The sequence below is a fragment of the Scyliorhinus canicula genome, unplaced genomic scaffold, assembly GCF_902713615.1.
Source record: "Scyliorhinus canicula unplaced genomic scaffold, sScyCan1.1, whole genome shotgun sequence".
In the NCBI taxonomy this organism is placed as follows: Eukaryota; Metazoa; Chordata; class Chondrichthyes; order Carcharhiniformes; family Scyliorhinidae; genus Scyliorhinus; species Scyliorhinus canicula.
The window spans coordinates 285,299-305,780 of NW_024056027.1; the positions used below are offsets into that span (position 1 = coordinate 285,299).

Here is a 20,482-nt window from a genome sequence, read left to right on the forward strand (position 1 = left end):
TCATGTCCAGAGTATTGAACACGAGGGTGGCAATGAGTCCAGAGGTGGCGATTTTTGGGGTTTCAGGGGCCCCGGAGGTCCAGGGGGAGAGAGGTTGACGTCTTGGCCTTTGCTTCCCTGGTAGCCTGGAGACGGATACTTTTATCTTGGAGGGAGTCAAAGCCCCCAAAGTCGGACGCCTGGCTGTCAGACATGGTGAGTTTCCTGGGCTTAGAGAAAATCAAGTTCGCCTTGAGAGGGTCGTTATTAGGGTTCACCCGGAGGTGGCAACCATTCATTGACTTCTTTGGGGAGAATTAATCGTCAGCGGGGTGGGGGGAGGTGTCAGGGGAATTTGGTATAGGGGGTCATTTAGGCAGATCTGGGTGGGGTGGGCTACGGAAATTGCACTATGTGCTTTGTTTACTGTACAGCCCTTTCGTTTTCTCGTCTGTAATTCTATTGTTTACAATGCCGAAAAACATCTAATTAAAATTTTTTATTTAAAAAAAGTTTCAACACTGCGTATTTAACACAAATCTAATTTATTTGACTTTTAGCAAGAATATTAGCCCCTGTAAATGGGCTGGAGTTTGTTATCAGCAGAAAGAGACCCAATGAACATTATTCAGTCCTGAATGTGAGGAACAGTAAAATCCAATCACTGTGGTTACTTGTGGCCTCGTTGGTGTTTCAGTAGGTTGGATGAAGTGGTGAATCCCTTCCCACACTTGGAGCAGGTGAACGGTCTCTCCCCAGTGTGAACTCGCTGATGTACAGTGAGGTAAAATGACTCGGTGAATCCTTTCCCACATTGGGTGCAGGCAAATGGCCTTTCCCCAGTGTGAATTCGCTGGTGCTTCTGCAGGCCTGATGACCGAGTGAATCCCTTCCCACATTGCACGCAGGTGAATGGTCTCTCCCCAGTGTGAATTCGCTGGTGCCTATGCAACTCAGATGACTGAGTGAATCCCTTCCCACATTGGGTGCAGGTGAATGGCTTCTCCCCTGTGTGAATTCGCTGATGTACAGTGAGGTCAGATGATTGTCTGAACCCAGTCCCGCAGTGAGAGCACCTAAACGGTTTCTCGTCAGTGTGAACACGTTGATGGTGCATCAGTTCCCCAGAACTTTTGTAGCACTTCCTACAGTCTGAACATTGAAATGGTCTCTCATCAGTGTGAACTTGCTGGTGACTCAGCAGGTGGGATGAATGAATAAATCCCTTCCCACACTTGGAGCAGGTGAATGATCTCTCCCCAGTGTGAACTCGCTGGTGACTCAGCAGGTTGGATGACTGAGTGAATCCCTTCCCACACTTGGAGCAGGTGAATGGTCTCTCCCCAGTGTGACTGCGTCGATGAGTTTCCAGGCTGGATGGGTAAGTGAATCCTTTCCCACAGTCCGCACATTTCCACGGTTTCTCCTCAGTGTGACTGCATTTATGGCTTGTGAGGCCTGATGTTTGACTGAATCCTCGTCCACACACACACAACACGTGTACGGTTTCTCCCCACTGTGAACGATGCTTTTTCCTTCCATGCTCAAAGTACGTTGATATTCAGGATATGTTCAATTGAGGACTCTGTCAGATCCAGTTCTGATGCTTGGTTTGAGTTTCCGGACTTTGAATCCTCCCCTTCGAACACCCTGTGAAACTGATTGAAAAACAGAAAATAGGGAGTGAGAGAGAACCCACAAAAACACAAAGGCAGGTTGTGAAATTGAGCTGAATGAATCTGGTCATTTGTGGGGCCGGCTCTGGGAAAAAGTGACCATGAAAACTGCTGGATTGTTATAAAACCCAATTGGCCTCTTTGGGAGGAGAGAGAAAGAGGTTACGAGGGATTTTGTATATCTACAAGACAGATTAATAGAGTAGTTGGCAAAGCAAATTCAATCTTGAGCTTCATAAACAGTAATATTGATACCAAACTATGCTTCTGGTGGCACAGTGGTTAGCACTGTTGCCTCACAGCGCCAGCGACTCGGTTCAATTCCGGCCTTGGTGACTGTGTGGAGTTCCTCCCCGTGTCTGCGTGGGTTTCCACCTGGTGCTCAGGTTTCCTCCAACAGTCCAAAGAAGGGAAAGTTAGGTGGATTGGCCATGATAAATTGTCCCTTAGTGTCCAGGGATGTGCAGGTTAGGTGGGGCTATGGGGTGGCAGGGACAGGGTAGGGGTGTGGGCCTCGGCAGGGTGCCCTTTCAGAGAATCGGTGCAGACTCGATGGGCCGAATGGGCTCCTTCTGCACTGTAGGAATTCTATGGTTCTAATTCAATTCAATGAATCTTTATAAAGCTCTGGTCACCACTCTTCAGGAAGGATGTGAAGGTTCACGGAGAAGGTGCAGAGGAGATTTACCAGAATGGATCCAGCAAAGGAGGTTGAGGGGAGATTTGATTCAGGTCCACAAGATTATGCCAGATTTCCATCGGGTGGACAAAGAAACTCTGTTTCCATTCACTGATTGTACAAGCAGCCAGGACACAGATTTAAAGTTTTGGGTAAAACCTGGATTGAACGATACAAGATCCTGAGGGGTCTTGACAGGGTGGATGTGGAGGGGATGTTTCCTCTTGTGATTGGCCACACTAAAATTGCCCCTTAATTGTAAAAAAATTGGGCTCTCTAAATTTATGTTTAAAAAAAAAACAGGGTGAGACAGAATAGATTCAGGAAGGATATTCCCAATAGTGTTGTGTCCACAACACTATTGGGCCCTGACGTCAGTTGTAATGAAGTGCTTTGAGAGGCTGATCATGAAGCGCATCACCTCCATACTCCCGGAACGCCTTGACCCACTTCAATTCGCATACCGTCGCAACCGGTCCACATCAGACGCCATTTCCCTGGCCCTACACTCATTCCTAGAGCATTTCGAAAACAAGGACTCCTACATCAGACTCTTATTTATTGACTACAGCTCCGCCTTCAACACCATAATCCCAGCCAAGCTCATATCAAAGCTCCAAAACCTAGGACTTGGCTCTCCACTCTGCAACTGGATCCTTGACTTTCTGACCAACAGACCACAGTCAGTAAGAATGAACACCAACACCTCCTCCAATAGTCCTCAATATCAGTGCCCCGCAAGGCTGCGTGCTTAGCCCTCTACTCTACTCCCTGTACACACACGACTGCATGGCAAAACTTGGTTCCAACTCCATCTACAAGTTTGCTGACGATACGACCATAGTGGGCCGGATCTCGAACAACGACGAGTCTGAATACAGGAGGGAGATAGAGAACTTAGTGGAGTGGTGCAATGACAACAATCTCTCCCTTAATGCCAGCAAAACTAAAGAGCTGGTCATCGACTTCAGGAAGCAAAGTACTGTACACACCCCTGTCAGCATCAACGGAGCCGAGGTAGAGATGGTGAGCAGTTTCAAATTCCTAGAGGTGCACATCACCAAAAATCTATCCTGGTCCACTCATGTCGACGCTATCACCAAGAAAGCACAACAGGACCTTTACTTCCTCAGGAAACTAAGGAAATTTGGCATGTCCACATTAACCCTTACCAACTTTTACAGATGCACTATAGAGAGCATCCTCTCGGGCTGCATCACAGCCTGGTATGGCAACTGCTCGGCCCAGGACCGCAAGGAACTTCAGAGAGTCGTGAATACCGCCCAGTCCATCACACGAACCTGCCTCCCATCCATTGATTCCATCTACACCTCCCGCTGCCAGGGGAAAGCAGGCAGCATAATCAAGGATCCCTCCCACCCGGCTTACTCACTTTTCCAACTTCTTCCATCGGGCAGGAGATTCAGAAGTCTGAGAACACGGACGAACAGACTCAAAAACAGCTTCTTCCCCACTGTCACCAGACTCCTAAATGACCCTTTTATGGACTGTCCTCATTAACACTACACCCTGTCTGCTTCATCCGATGCCAATGCTTATGTAGTTACATTGTATATCTTGTGTTGCCCTATTATGTATTCTCATGTATTTTCTTGAATTCTGTTCAATTCCCTTTTCTTCCCATGTACTGAATGATCTGTTGAGCTGCTTGCAGAAAAATACTTTTCACTGTACCTCGGTACACGTGACAATAAACAAATCCAATCCAATCCAATCCAAATAGGGGTCACAGTCTGAGGATACGGGGTAGACCATTTAGGACAGAGATGAGGAGAAATTTTTTCAACCAGAGAGTGGTGAGCCTGTGGAATTCGTCGCTGCAGGAACTACTTATCAGAGAATTTACAGTGCAGAAGGAGGCCATTCGGCCCATCGAGTCTGCACCGGCTCTTGGAAAGAGCACCCTACCCAAGGTCAACACCTCCACCCAATCCCCATAACCCAGTAACCCCACCCAACACTAAGGGCAATTTTGGACACTAACGGCAACTTATTATACCCATCCACCTAACCTGCACATCTTTGTGACTGTGGGAGGAAACCGGAGCACCCGGAGGAAACCCACGCACACACGGGGAGGATGTGCAGACTCCGCACAGACAGTGACCCAAGCCGGAAGCGAACCTGGGATCCTGGAGATGTGAAGCGATTGTGCTATCCACAATGCTACCGTGCTGCCAATTGAAGCCAAAACATTGCATGTTTTCAAGAAGTAGTTAGATACAGCACTGAGGGTGAAGGGGATCAAAGGATATGGGGGGAAAGCGGGATTAGGCTATTGAGCCTAATCAGCTCTGATCGCAATGAATGTTGGAGTAGGCTCGAAGGGCCAAATGGTCTCCCCCTGCTCCTATTTTCTACATTGGTCCAGGAGGTATGAGGAAGAATGTTTTTACACAGCCAGTGGCAATGACCTTAAACTTGCTGCCCAGGACAGTGTTTGGAAATAGACACTATAAATGATTTTTTTTTAAATTGGATAGAATCCTGAGAGAAATAAAGCTGTGAGGATACAGAAATAGAGCAGGAGAATGACTCTGACTGGATTGCTACAGATAATAATATTTATTAGTGCCACAAGTCGGCTTACATTAACACTGCAATGAGGTTACTGTGAAAATCCCCAAGCCGTCACACTCCGGCACCTGTTCGGGTACACTGAGCGAGAATTCAGAATGTCCAATTCACCTAACAAGCACGTCTTTCAGGACTTGTGGGAGGAAACCGCAGCACCTGGAGGAATCCCATGCAGACACGGGGAGAACGTGCAGACTCCGCACAGACAGTGACCCAAGCCGGGAATCAAACCCGGGTCCCTGGCGCTGTGAACAACAGTGCTAACCATTGTGCCGATTAGTGAGCTAGCATGGACTCAATGGACCGAATGCCCTTCTCTGGCCATAATGTTCCTTTAAACTTTTAAAAATAAATTTAGAGTACCCAATTCATTTTTTCCAATTAAGGGGCAATTTAGCATGGTCAATCCACCAAGCCTTCACATCTTTGGGTTTTGGGAGCGAAACCCACGCAAACACGGGAAGAATGTCCAGACTCCACACGGACAGTGACCGAGAGCCGGGATCGAACCTGGGACCTCGGCGCTGTGAGGCAGCAGTGTTACTCACTGCGCCACCGTGCTGACAGCTGACTGTGACATTTTTGTCTAATCTTGCCTTGTAATCTAACCCCGGGGGGGGGGGGGTTCAGATATCACTCAGGTAAATCTGTGCTGCACTCGCTCCAAGGCCATTCTATTCTTCCTCAGGCCTAACCAGGGTTTGTGAATCTCGGGGCTTTTGCAATCACACCGAGACCTGAAATCTTCCCTCACAGACAGAACAGACAAACCTTTTACCTTCTACACCCAGATGCTGCTGATATTCAGGTTCTGATGTATCGAGAGACTCTATCAGATCGCGATGTGATGTTTGGTTTGTGTTTCCTGTCTGTTAAACCTCCTCTTCCAGTATCCTGTAAATTTACAGAAACCTCACTGTCAGTTTAGGATAGAAATTCACAACATTCTCTCCTCGCCAACTTTGATTAAACGTATTCCTGGAGGTTGGATCACAAGACCTGCCCCCATCCTCCAGCCATTAATCGGTCAACACATCCATCCTTGTGACACACTGCCTTCCTCGGCCAATTGGGAAGCAAAAGCACTCATTACCTTACAGAATAGTGATTGACTGTCAGCCAAACAACCTTTATCCCATTTTCAATATTTTTATATCCACTGAAGAGAAATGTTCAAAAATCTTCTTTACTGTCCTAATGATTTTGCAGAGACCCAGGTATGAATCTCACCAAGGCAGAAGGTAAAATTTGAATTCATTGAAAAGTTACTGATGACCATGAAACCATTGTCAATTATTGCAAAGACCCATCTGGTTCACTCCTGTCCTTCAGTGAAGGAAATCTTCTATCCTTACCTGGTCTGGCCTACATGTGACTCCAGATCCACAGTCAGCTTGTTGACTCTTAAAATGCTCTGAGTTACACTCAGTTCAGGGGCAATTAGGGCTGGGCAGTGAATGCTGGCCCAGCCAGCGACACCCACATCCCGGGAATGAATAGAAAAGAAAATCTGCCGTCCTTACCTGGTCTGGCCGACACGATTCCAAACCACAGCAATGTGGTTGACTCTTTAAATGCCCTCCGAGATGACTGAGCCAGCCACTCGGTTTGAGGGAAATTAGGGATGGACAATAACTGTTGGCCCAGCCAGTGACTCCCACAAATGATTAAAATAAAATCCTGGAGACTCCAGTCAGTCAATCCGGGAGAGTTGGCATCCGGCCAGACTTGCAGCACATAATAATAATCATTACGTATTGTCACAAGTAGGCTTCAATGAAGTTCCTGTGAAAAGTCCCTAGTCACCACATTACAGCACCTGTTCGGGGAGGCTGGTACGGGAACTGAACCCGCGCTGCTGGCCCTGTTCTGCATTACAAGCCAGCTGTCTTAGCTCACTGTGCTAAACCAGCCCCTTCCCTGCGGCGCATTGTCCTCTGTAAAGATGGCGACCGGTAACCCGGGCCTGTCACGGCTCAGCTGTCACTCTGTTCAGTGCTGTTTCAGAAAAAAACTGAAAAACCATTAACATTTTCCTTGGGAGTTGAAGCCTCCACGGGGTATTTATGAAGCCTCCCAGCTCACTCCGCAGCTTCTATTGCTCCCCGGCCACCCACCGGCTCTAATCCTGAAAGTCACTCGATTGTTTCTTTCCCGCTCCTTGCGACAGCGACAACCTGAACTGCGCATGCACCAGTCACAGCCCGAACGGCACATGCTCCAGTCACAGCCCGAACGGCACATGCTCCAGTCACAGCCGGACTCTGCGCATGTGCGAAGAGCTTCTGTCATGTGGATAGAGCACATTCTCAGCTGCTACGCATGTTGGGTAATAAACCCGCCATTGAAATGGATATTTTTGATATAAATTATGCTTTGCAAACTGATTACGATTAGTAACATTGGGCCAAGGTAACACCCACATCCCAAGAACAAATAAAGGAAAGTTGCAGTTAGAAAGGCAAATGCAATGTTCGCATTCATTTCAAGAGAGCTACAATACAAGATGAATGGGGATGAGAAACATATCAGCCATCATCGAATGGCAGAGCAAACCCGATGGGCTGAATGGCCTAATTCTGCTTCTCTATCTTTTTTTTAATGATGGGATCTCATAGAAACATTTGTAAAAAAATTGTTGGAATCCATTCCAGACCTGGATACAGAGCAATTGATTCTTGGAGGAGTCTTCAATTGTGTTCTGGATCCTAAATGGACTGGTCCAAGCTGATTCAACCACACCAAAAACATGAAAAAGGAATGAAACCAGACGGACCACCCAGCATCGACCCAGGCACAAGACAACGGCAAACCCACCAAAGATTTTTTAAAACTGTTCCCATCAGTAGATTGTGTAAGGATTGTGTGACACAGATTTAAGATTGTGAACAAGATCTACAGGGGAGATAGGAGGTAGACATTTTATACAGTGAGTGATAATGATCTGGAACTCAATGCTTACCCACAAAGGTCGATAATCTCCACATCCTGATAACCCAAACAGTGGTGTTAGAATTTGATGTGAGGATTGGTTGTGAGTTTCCTGTCTGTGAATCCCTTTCTAAGCCCCTGTGAAAGAAGTTTACAAAGGCATCACTGTCAGTCCAGAAATAAAATTCAGGAAAGATAAATATTTCTCCTGGTTTGAATTTGCTGTGTGTAAATCCTCCCCTACTAACCCCCTGTAAAAGGAGTATCCAAAATTAATCACCGTCAGTCCAGGATAGAAATTCACAACATTTTCCCTTACTGCTTATGGGTCCAGGATGACCGCTCATGCCCCCCACTGCGCACTGACCCCTATTATCATCAGCAGTCCCTCGATTTGAGGGTGACGTCTCCTCAGGGCTGAGAGTTTCTGCCCTGGACTTCATGTGGCTGAACAGAGCCGCAGAGCTTTGGACACATGGGGCAGGATGTCCAATGAGACAGTGAAATCCGGAGAGCAGGATTGGCTTCCTTTTCTTTCCATCTCTGTCACCGCTTTGCATCATCAATAAAACATTGGGACTCAAAGACGAATCCAGTTTGATGGACAAGTTGTCTCCATTCTGAACAATGGGGAACAAGCCCCTCCCACTCATTGAAACATCGCCCCGACAAAGATGAGAAACGCGCATGCGCCCTGATGCACATTCAATAAAGATGGCGGCCGTTAACCCGAGTCGAAGATGAGGAGCTGCAGCCCCGCTGGGTACAACCCGGGTCCCGAAAACCCTTTACCGGGGATTGCAGCTTACAACAGCTTTACACAACGTTTCCGCCCACCCCCGCGATCTCTCGCTCTCTCCATATTGTTAAACGCCCCTTACGAATTTTGGATCTGAAGAACACGCCCGTCTCCTTCGCCATTACCCACACTGCGCATGCTTGAATCACAGCGGACCCCGCCCCTCATTCTCTCCGATTGATTGGAGGACCAGCCGCTCCCGATCGTCCTCCAGACCCGCCCCTCCACCTCCTATTGGTCCGGAGCTGCCGTCAATCACCCGGGCATTGTGACGGTTCCAGATGGTGAGAGCGGCCCCAGGCTCAGGCTGACTCGCTGATTGTCCAATAATAACAGTGAGAGTCTCAGTGGGACAATCAGACAATAATAGTGGAGATGGGGCCCAGAGGAGAAACAGCAAAGGATTCACTCACTTTGAGAGTAAAAAACACAGTGTATGTTCCAATAATAAGTCAGACTGTAGTGTGTGAGTGAACATATCATTAGATCCAATGTAGAATCATAAGAGTCGCTAACGTGCAGAAGGGGGCCATTCGGCCCATCAAATACCCGGTAGCATGGTGGTTAGCATAAATGCTTCACAGCTCCAGGGTCCCAGGTTCAATTCCCGGCTGGGTCACTGTCTGTGCGGAGTCTGCACGTCCTCCCCGTGTGTGCGTGGGTTTCCTCCGGTTTCCTCCCCCAGTCCAAAGATGTGCAGGTTAGGTGGATTGGCTATGATAAATTGCCCGTAGTGTCCTAAACAAAGTAAGGTTAAGGGGGGGTTGTTGGGTTACGGGTATAGGGTGGATACGTGGGCTTGAGTAGGGTGATCATTGTTCGGCACAACATCGAGGGCCGAATGGCCTGTTCTGTGCTGTACTGTTCTATGTTCTATAAATCTGTTCTCTAAAATATCACGCTACCTGGGCCAAGATAATAATTATGTCACTGTTATTATCAGACAATAACCTGCCTGTCAGTCCAAATCCAGTGTGTTACTCTGTCACTGTTATCATTAGACAATAATAAGAGGGCAAGATGCAAGGTAGCAATGATAATTTGATGTTTCTGTGCTATAGTCAGTGTCACTGGAATAACAGTGTTCACCATAACACTGCCAATTTACCCTCTACAAGTGTAACTCCCTTTGAAAGTTACTGTAAATCTGCTTTAAGATATTTGTTGTCAAATATCTTAAATCTCTATGCTCTCTCGTTAGACACCCTCCTGCTCTTGGGAAACAGTTTCTCCCCATCAACACCATCACAAATCCTTCCTCATTTTAAACACCTCTATTAAATCTCCCCTTCACCTTCCCTGATCTCAGAGGGACAATCCCGGTTTCTCCTGCTCTGAGTCACAGGGACTTGAAACGTTAACTCTGTTTCTCTCAGTACTGATGCTGCCAGAACTGCTGAGTTTTTCCAACATTTACTGGTTTTCTCCGTCTTTCCTTAATCTATTACAACCCCTTCATGAAATTCAACACCTCTATTAAATAGGAACATACAGATATCGAGAGAGAGATACAGAGGAAAGGAGAGGCAGAAGAACGGGGCCTCACGGTAGCATGGTGGTTAGCATCAATGCTTCACAGCTCCAGGGTCCCAGGTTCAATTCCCGGCTGGGTCACTGTCTGTGTGGAGTCTGCACGTCCTCCCTGTGTGTGCGTGGGTTTCCTCCGGGTGCTCCGGTTTCCTCCCACAGTCCAAAGATGTGCGGGTTAGGTGGATTGGCCATGCTAAATTGCCCGTAGTGTCCTAATAAAAGTAAGGTTAAGGGGGGGGTTGTTGGGTTATGGGTATAGGGTGGATACGTGGGTTTGAGTAGAGTGATCATGGCTCTGCACAACATTGAGGGCTGAAGGGCCTGTTCTGTGCTGTACTGTTCTATGTTCTAACTGTGAGAAAAACTGAGATTTTAAACAGCAGAAAGATGAGGTGGCGAGAGATTAAAGTTGAAAAATAGAGGAAACAAGTAACACAGAAAGAATGATATAAAATATAAGGGAGCAGGTTATCAGTTCCCAGCTACAGAGAGCAGAGGGAACTCAGTGACTGGTCCACAGACACAACCGGTTCTGTCCGGGAATAGAGACTCTGAACAGAAATAACCGGCTCATTTGTAAATGTCACCACAATGTAATCTGTGTGACTCTGCCCTGACTCTGTGGACAGATAAGGCCGCACTGACAGATGGTCCCACCAGATTGTGGTCCCTGGATTTATTTTCTGCTCAGAAGTGAGATGTGCTGGCAGCAGAGAAACAGGAAGTTGTGTTACATAGAACAGTACAGCACAGAACAGGCCCTTCGGCCCTCGATGTTGTGCCGAGCAATGATCACCCCACTTAAACCCACGTAACCCGTATACCTGTAACCCAACAATCCCCCCATTAACCTTACACTACGGGCAATTTAGCATGGCTCCTTCCAAATTCTCCTTCCAAGGAGAATTTCTTGGAACATTTCTCCTTCCAAATTCACAGACTGATCATATTTAGCTCCTAATGAAAAGAGTGGCTGTCAGATTTCGATGTGATGTTTGGTTTGAGTTTTCTGTCGGCCAATTCTCCACTTCTAATATCCTGTAAAAGGAGTTTACAAAAGCCATCACTGTCAGTCCAAGACAGAAATTCTGATCAGGCAATTCTAGTTTCTCTGGAACATTTTTCCCTCTCTTGTTCCTCCAAAGCTGAAAATCCCCGTCCCACACACTCTCCCTCCTCCCTGGGCTGAAACCCAAACCCATCTCACCATTTCTTTCCTCCACTCCCAGTTTTCTCCCTCCCTCTCCTCTGCCTGGGTTCAGTTCTCCAACTCCTGTCTGCAGACTGACAATAAAACCAATGGGTCTTATTGGGGGGTTTGGGTTCTCACCATTGTCCCCGCTCGCGGCGACTCTCATTCAGCCTCTGGGAGCTGCACTCAGCCCGGAGCAGCACTGCGACTGCTCTGCGCAGAGACGATACTTTCGGGGGTGGGGCATACTCGCGCTTGCGCGTTCTGGCTCCTGTGATGGAGATAGGGCGCATTCCTCCGCGCCCGGCATTCTGGGTAGCCTTATCCGCCATTATTCAGTTACGTTCCTCAGGGTGATAAATTGGTTCCGGCAATTTTGACACAGTTCGGTGTTGGTACCGAATGGGGCGGCCGCATCTGTGATTTTCTCTCTGATCGGCCATTGTTAACGGCTGTCATCTGTTTTGGGGCGATATGCTGCAGGGCGCCTGCGTTTCCGCCATCTTGCTCAGCGGAAATGCTCAGCAGGGCGCATGCGCGAGCATCCAGAAACCGGAAACCGGAAGACAGAATCGCCTGAATTTCTCTCCAGGACTGAGAGTGAAATTCCTTTAGAAAGAGGAGGATTTACTAACGGGAACTTCAAACTAAACATCACATCATCCTCTGACTGAGTTACTCCATTCATCAGGACCGGAATGTCATTGGGAGGTAAAATGGTTTGTCTGTTCTGTCTGGGGACAAAGATTTCAGATATCAGAGTGACTGGGAAACTTTTAATGACCATTCCAGGTTAAATTTGAGACTAATTACACCGATCACATTGGAGACGTTAAATAATTTGCTGTTGTACTCTTGTGTATGCAGGTAAAATTTAAAATTACCACATTAACATACTTGGCAGCTAAAGTGGGCAAACTGGTGACCTTGTTCGTAGTAAGAGTTACTATCCGGGATTTTATTGAAGTTTGTTGTTCCGGTTGCATTTCATTCAGCTCATCGTGGCTACAAAGTAGGTATTCAGCCTAATCCCAATTTCCAGATTTTAGTCTGCAACCTTTTTGGTTACATCAATTCAGATGTCTATCTAAATACGTTTGAAATGTTATGAGCGTTTCTGCCATCATTTCAGGCAGCATGTCACAGATCCTCACCACCCTCTAAACCTCCTAGTCCTTCCCTAAATCTCTGCCCCCTTTTATATATATCCCTCAACCAAAGGGAATAGGACCTTCCTATCCAAACTATTTTGATCCCACAGAATTTAAAAAATATATAAATTTATATTGTTTTCCAATCAAGGGGCAATTTAATTTGTTCTTGGGATGTGGGTGTTGCCTTGGCCCACTGTTACTAATCGTAATCATTTTGCAAAGCATAATTTACATCAAAAATATCCATTTCAATGGCGGGTTTATTACCCAACATGGATTGCAGCTGAGAATGTGCTCTATCCACAAGACAGAAGCTTCGGTGGGTGGCCGGGGAGCAATAGAAGCTGCGGAGTGAGCTGGGAGGCTTCATAAATACCCCGTGGGGGCTTCAACTCCCGAGCAAAATGTTAACGGTCCCGTCTTAAACAGCACCGAATAGAGTGAGAGCTGAGCGGTGACAGGCCCGGGTTACCGGCCGCCATCTTTACAGAGGACAAGGTGCCGCAGGGTGCATGCGCTGCGAGCCTGGACCGGATACCAACTCTCGCGGATTGACTGACTGGAGGCTCCAGGATTTTATTTTAATCATTTGTGGGAGTCACTGGCTGGGCCAACATTTATTGCCCATCCCTAATTTTCCTTAAACTGAGTGGCTTGCTCGGCCATCTCGGAGGGCATTTAAAGAGACAACCACATTGCTGTGGTTTGGAACCGTGTCGGCCAGACCAGGTAAGGATGGCAGATTTTCTTTTCTATTCATTCACGGGATGTGGGTGTCGCTGGCTGGGCCAGCATTCACTGCCCATTCCTAATTGCCCTTGAACTGAGTGTATCTCAGAGAGCATTTTAAGGGTCAACCAGCTGACTGTGGATCTGGAGTCACATGTAGGCCAGACCAGGTAAGGAGAGAAGATTTCCTTCACTGAAGGACAGGAGTGAACCAGATGGGTCTTTGCAACAATCGACAATGATTTCATGGCCATCAGAAAACTTTAAATGAATTCAAATTTTACCTTCTGCCTTAGTGAGATTCATACCTGGGTGTCTGGAAAGTCATTGGGAAAGTAAAAAATATTTTTGAATATTTCTCTTCAGCGGATATAAAATATTGAAAATGGGATAAAGGTTGTTTGGCTGACAGTCAATCACTGTCCTGTAAGGTAATGAGTCCTTTTACTTCCCAATTGGCCGAGGAAGGCAGTGTGTCACAAGGATGGATGTGTTGACCGATTAATGGCTGGAGGATGGAGACTGGTCATGTGATCAAACCTCCAGGAATACATTTAATCAAAGTTGGCGAGGAGAGAATGTTGTGAATTTCTACCCTAAACTGACAGTGAGGTTTCTGTAAATTTACAGGATACTGGAAGTGGAGGCTTAACAGACGGGAAACACAAACCAAACGTCACATCGCGATCTGACAGAGTCACTCGATTCATTAGAAACTGAATTTTAGCAGCATCTGGTGTGGAAGGTAAAAGGTTTGTCTGTTCTGTCTGTGAGGGAAGATTTCAGGTCTCAGTGTGACTGGAAAAGTCTCGAGATTCACAAACTCTGGTTAGGCCAAACCTGGAGAACTGCACATAGAACATACAACAGTACAGCACAGAACAGGTCCTTCGACCTTTGATGTTGTGCCAAGCATTGTCCGAAACCAAGATCAAGCTATCCCACTCCCTGTCATTCTGGTGTGCTCCATGTGCCTATCCCATAACTGCTTGAAAGTTCCAACTCAGGAATCCTAAAGTGGGCAGCAATGTAGCATTGTGGATAGCACAATCGCTTCACAGCTCCAGGGTCCCAGGTTCACTTCCGGCTTGGGTCACTGTCTGTGCGGAGTCTACACATCCTCCCCGTGTGTGCGTGGGTTTCCTCTGGGTGCTCCGGTTTCCTCCCACAGTCCAAAGATGTGCAGATCAGGTGGATTGGCCATCATAAATTGTCCTTAGTATCCAAAATTGCCCTTGGTGTTGGGTGGGGATACTGGGGTATGGGGATAGGGTGAAGTTGTTGATCTTGGGTAGGGTGCTCTTTCCAAGAGCCGGTGCAGACTCGATGGGCTGAATGGCCTCCTTCTGCACTGTAAATTCTATGATGACTCCACTATCACAGCAGGCAGTCCATTCCACACCCTAACCACTCTCTGAGTAAAGAACCTACCACGCGCATCCCTCCTATATCTCCCACCCTGAACCTTATAGTTATGCCCTCTTGTAACAGCTACATTCACCCGAGGAAATAGTCTCTGAACGTCCAATCTATCTAGCCCCCTCATCATCTTATAAACCTCTATTAAGTCGCCTCATCCTCCTCCGCTCCAAAGAGAAAAGCCCTAGCTCCCTCATCCTTTCCTCATAAGACCGATCCTGCAAACCAGGCAGAATCCTGGTAAATCTCCTTTGCACGCATTCCAATGCTTCCACATCCTTCCTATACTGAGGTGTCCAGAACTGCACACAATACTCCAAATGTGGTCTCACCAGGGTCATGTACAGTTGCAGCATAGCCCTGTGGCTCTTGAACTCAAGCCCCCTGTTCATAAATGCTAACACACTATAGGCCTTCTTCACGGTTCTGTCCACTTGAGTGGCACCTTCAGAGATCTGTGGACATGAACCCCCAAGATCTCTCTGATACTCCACATTCCTCAGAACCCTGCCGTTGACCCTGTAATCCGCATTCAAATGTTTTCTACCAAAATGAATCACCTCGCACTTAACAGGGTTAAACTCCATCTGCCATTTTCCGGCCCAGCTCTGCATCCTATCAATGTCTCTTTGCAGCCTACACCAGCCCTCCACCTCATCCACTACTCCACCAATCTTGGTGTCATCAGCGAATTTACTGACCCACCCTTCAGCCCCCTCCTCCAAGTCATTGATAAATATCACAAATAGCAGAGGACCCAGCACTGATCCCTGTGGTACACCGCTGGTAACTGGTCTCCAGTCTGAACATTTTCCATCCACCACCATCCAGTGTCTTCTATGTTATAGCCAGTTACTTATCCAATTGGCCAAATTTCCCTCTATCCCACACCTCCTTACTTTCTTCATAAGCCGACCATGGGGAACCTTATCAAACGCCTTACAAAAATCCATGTATACAACATCAACTGCTCTACCTTCATCGACACACTTAGTTACCTCCTCAATTCAATCAAATTAGTGAGACAAGACTTACCCTTCACAAATCCATGTTGTCTATCTCGGATTAAGCTGCATCTTTCCAAATGGTCATCCTTCAGGACCTTTTCCATTAACTTACCGACCACCGAAGTAAGATTAACCGGCCTATAATTCCCAGGGTCATTCCTATTCCCTTTCTTGAACAGAAGAACAACATTCGCCACTCTCCAGTCCTCTGGCATTATCCCCGTGGACAGTGAGGACCCAAACATCAAAGCCAAAGGCTCTGCAATCTCATCCCTTGCTTCCCAAAGAATCCAAGGATATATCCCATCTGGCCCAGGGGACTTGTCGACCCTAAAGTTTTTCAAAATTGCTAATACATCCTTCCTCAGAACATCTACCTCCTACAGTCTACCCGCCTGTATCACACTCTCATCCTCAAAAACATGGCCCCTCTCCTTAGTGAACACTGAAGAAAAGTATTCATTCAACGCCTCTCCTATTTCTTCTGACTCCATGCACAATATCCCACTACTATCCTTGACCAACCCTAACCTCACCCGGTCATTCTTTTATTCCTCACATAAGTGCAAAAATCCTTGGGGTTTTCCTTGATCTGACCCGCAAAGGACTTCTCATGCCCCCTCCTAGCTCTCCTAAGCCCTTTTTTTTAGCGCATTGCTTGCTACCTTGTAACCCTCAAGCGAACTGAACCTTGTTTTCTCATCCTTACATATGCTTCCTTTTTCCTCTTGACAAGACATTCAACCTCTTTTGTGAACCATGGGTCCCTCACACGGCCATTTCCTCCCTGCCTGACAGGGACATACCTATCAAGGACACACAGTATTTGTTCCTTGAACAAGCTCCACTTTTCATTTGTGCCTTTCCCTGACAGTATCTGTTCCCATCTTATGCTCCCTAATTCTTGCCTAATTGCATCATAATTACCCCTCCCCCAATTATAAACCTTGCCCTGCTGTATGGCCCTATCCCCCTTCAGTGCAAAAGTGAAAGACACCGAATTGTGGTCACTATCTACAAAGTGCTCTCCCACAAACAAATCTAACATTTGGCCCAGTTCATTACCCAGTACCAAATCCAATGTGGCCCCCCTCTTGTCGGCCTATCCACATATTGTGTCAGGAAACCCTTCTGCACACACTGTACAAAAACTGCCCCATCCAAACTGTTCGACCTATAAAGTTTCCAATCAATATTTGGAAAGTTAAAGTCACCCATGACAACTACCCTGAGACCTCCACACCTATCCATAATCTGTTTTGCAATTTCTTCCTGCACATCTCTACTACTATTTGGGGGCCTATAGAAAACTTTCCTATTTCTAAATTCAGCGCATATTACCTCAGTAGGCAGATCCCCTTCGAACTGCCTTTCTGCAGCCGTTAAACTAACCTTGATTAACAATGATACTCCTCCATCTCTTTTACCACCTTCCCTACTCTTACTGAAACTTCTATACCCCGGAACTTCCAACAACCATTCCTGTCCCTGTTCTAATCATGGCCGGGATTCTCCTCTACCCGGCGGGGTGGGGGGTCCGGGCGTTGCGGAGTGGCGCCAACCACTCCGGCGTCCGTCCTCCCCAAAGGTGCAGAATTCTCCGCACCTTTAGGGGCTAGGCCCGCGCCGGAGTGGTTTCCGCTGCGCCGGCCGGCGCCAAAACCGGCGCCAACCGCCTTTGGCGCCCGGCGTCGGGGCTGGCCGAAAGGCCTTCGCCGGTCCGCGCATGCGCTGGTGCGTCAGCAGCTACTGACTTTACCACCGGCACATGCGAGGTAGGGGGGGGTCTCTTCCGCCTCAGCCATGGTGGAGACCGTGGCAGCGGCGGAAAAAAAAAGAGTGCCCCCACGGCACTGGCCCACACGCCGATCGGTGGGTCACGATCGCGGGCCAGACCACCGTGGGGGCACCCCCCGGGGTCCGATCACCCCGGGGCCCATTCGCGCCGCCTGCTCCCTCTGGCACCAGAGGTGCTCCAATTCCCGCCGGCGGGAGAGGCCTGTCAGCGGCGGGACTTCGGCCCATCGCGGGCCGGTGAATCGCCGCGGGGGGCACACTGATCGGCGGGGCATGATTCCCGCTCCCGCCGATTCCTGGGTGGCGGAGAATTCCGGCCACGGCGGGGGCAGGATTTACACCGGCCCCAGGCGATTTCACCAACCCTGCGGGGGATCGGCGAATTCCACTCCATGTCTCCGTAATGGTCACAACATCGTCGTCCCAAGCACCAATCCACGCTCCAAGTTCACCTACCTTATTCCGGATGCTCCTTGCATTGAAATAGACACACTTCAACCCACCTTTCTGTCTGCTGGTACACTCCTGCGACCTTGATACCCCCCTCAGTACCTCACTGTGTACAGTTCTGGGCAACAAACCTGAGGAAGGATAGAATGGCCTCGGAGGGAGTGTAGCATAGATTACCTGAGTGATATCTGAACCCCCCCGGGGTTAAATTACATGGTGAGGTTAGACAGAAATGGCAGAGTCAGCTGGCAGCACGGTGGTGCGGTGAGTCGCACTGTTGCCTCGCAGCGCTGTGGTCCCAGGTTCTAAGCCAGCTCTGGGTCACTGTCCATATAGAGTTTTCACATTCTCCCCATGTCTGCGTGGCTTTCGCCCCCGCAACCCAAAGATGTGAAGGAGAGGTGGATTGACCATGCTAAATTGCCCCTTAATTGGAAAAAATTAATTGGGTATTCTAAATTTATTTTTTTAAATATATAAATTATGGGCAGAGACGGGCATTCGGGCCATTGAGTCCATGCTAGCTCTCTAGTCGGCACGGTGGTTAGCACCATTGCTTCACAGCGCCAGGGACCTGGGTTCAGTTCCCGGCTTGGGTCACTGTCTGTGCGGTGTCTGTACAGTCTCCCTGTGTCTGTTGTGGGTTTCCTCCGGGTGCTGCGGTTTCCTCCCACAAGTCCCGAAAGACGTGCTTGTTGGATGAATTGGACATTCTGAATTCTCCCTCCGTGTACCCGAACAGGCGCCGGAGTGTGACGACTTGGGGATTAACCTCATTGCAGTGTTAATGTAAGCCTACTTGTGACACTAATAAATATTATTATTATCTGGAGCAATCCAGTCAGAGTCATTCTCCTCTCTGTCTCTGTATCCGAACAGCTTTATTTCTCTCCGGTTTCTATCCAGTTTTTAAAAAATAAATAATTTATTGTGTCTATTTGCAAAATCGTCATTGGCAGCAAGTTTAAGGTCATTGCCACTGACTGTGTAAAAACATTCTTCTTCATACCTCCTGGACCATTTACATGCATAGATACGGAGCAACGTAGAAAAGAGGAGCAGGCGGAGACCATTTGGCCCTTTGAGCCTGCCACATTACAATCAGAGCTGATTAGGCTCAGTAGCCTAATCCCGCTTTCTCCCATATCCTTTGATCCCCTTCACCCTCAGTGCTGTATCTAACCAGTTCTTGAAAACATGCAATGTTTTGGCCTTCATTAGTTCCTGTGGCGACGAATTCCACAGGCTCACCACTCTCTGGGTGAAGAAATGTCTCCTCATCTCTGTCCTAAATGGTCTACCCCGTATCCTCAGACTGTGACCCCTATTTCTGGACACACCCACTATCAGGAACATCCTTCCTGAATCTACTCTGTCTCGCCCTGTTTTTTTCTAACATAAATTTGGAGTGCCCAATTCTTTTTTTGCACTTAAGGGGCAATTTTAGCGTGGCCAATCTACCTTCCCTGCGCATCTTTGGATTTGTGGGGGTGTGACCCACGCAAACACGGAGAATGTGCAAATTCCACACAGACAGTGACCCGGGGCCGGGATGGAACCTGGGTCCTTGGCGACATGAGGCAGCAGTGCTAACCACTGCACCACCCACTTTTTATAGGTTTCTATGAGATCCCCCCCTCATTCTTCTGAACTCCAGCGAATACAGTCCGAACCGATTCAACCTAATCTGCACATCTTTGAACTGTGGGAGGAAATCAGAGCACCCGGAGGAAACCCACACAGACACGGGGAGAAAGTGCAAACTCCACACAGTCAGGCTGGGAATTGAACCCAGGTCCCTGGTGCTGTGAGGCAGCAGTGCTAACCCCTATGCCACCCCTATCTTGCAACCCTCAAGAGAAAAAAAAATCCTCATCTCCATCTTAAATGGGTGACCGCTCACTTTGCAACATTGACCCCCTTGTTCCAGATTCTCCCACAAGAGGAAACATCCTCTCCACATCCACCCTGTCAAGACCCCTCAGGTTCTTATATTGTTCAATCCAGGTTTTACCCAAAACTTTAAATCTGTGTCCCGACTGCTTGTACGATCAGTGAATGGAAACAGAGTTTCTTTCTCCACCCAATGGAAATCTGGCATAATCTTGTGTCCCTGAATCAAATCTCCTCTCAACCTCCTTTGCTGGATCCAGTCTGGTAAATCTCCTCTGCACCTTCTCCAAGAACCTTCACATCCTTCCTGAAGAGTGGTGACCAGAGCTTTACAAAGACTCACAGGATAGAATTAGAACCATAGAATTCCTACAGTGCAGAAGGAGGCCATTCGGCCCATCAAGTCTGCACTGATTCTCTGAAAGGGCACCCTGCCTAGGCCCACACCCCTACCCTGTCCCTGTAACCCCATAACCCCACCTAACCTGCACATCCCTGGACACTAAGGGGCAATTTATCAAGGCCAATCCACCTAACTTTCCCTTCTTTGGAGTATTGGATGAAACCTGAGCACCGGGTGGAAACCCACACAGACACGAGGAGAAAGTGCAAATTTCACACAGTCAGCAAGGCCGCAATTGAACCCGGG

The 20,482-nt window shown here is 47.9% G+C and overlaps 2 long non-coding RNA genes across 3 annotated transcripts in view; one reads left to right on the forward strand and one right to left on the reverse strand.

Annotated features, from left to right (window-relative positions):
• Positions 1-1,406: 1,406 nt before the first annotated feature.
• LOC119961684 lies at positions 1,407-8,873 on the reverse strand. Its single transcript, XR_005459718.1, has 4 exons — positions 8,745-8,873; positions 7,895-8,001; positions 5,711-5,826; positions 1,407-1,637 (listed from the first exon to the last, which is right to left on the reverse strand). It is a non-coding gene; the product is annotated as an uncharacterized LOC119961684 (long non-coding RNA).
• A 3,073-nt stretch (positions 8,874-11,946) lies between these two features.
• The window catches only part of LOC119961683, a 67,229-nt gene continuing 58,693 nt past the window's right edge, over positions 11,947-20,482 (forward strand). For both annotated transcript variants that reach the window (XR_005459715.1, XR_005459716.1), the window contains exons 1-2: positions 11,947-12,095; positions 13,898-14,012. This is a non-coding gene — a long non-coding RNA (uncharacterized LOC119961683). The remainder of the gene's footprint in view (positions 12,096-13,897; positions 14,013-20,482) is intronic.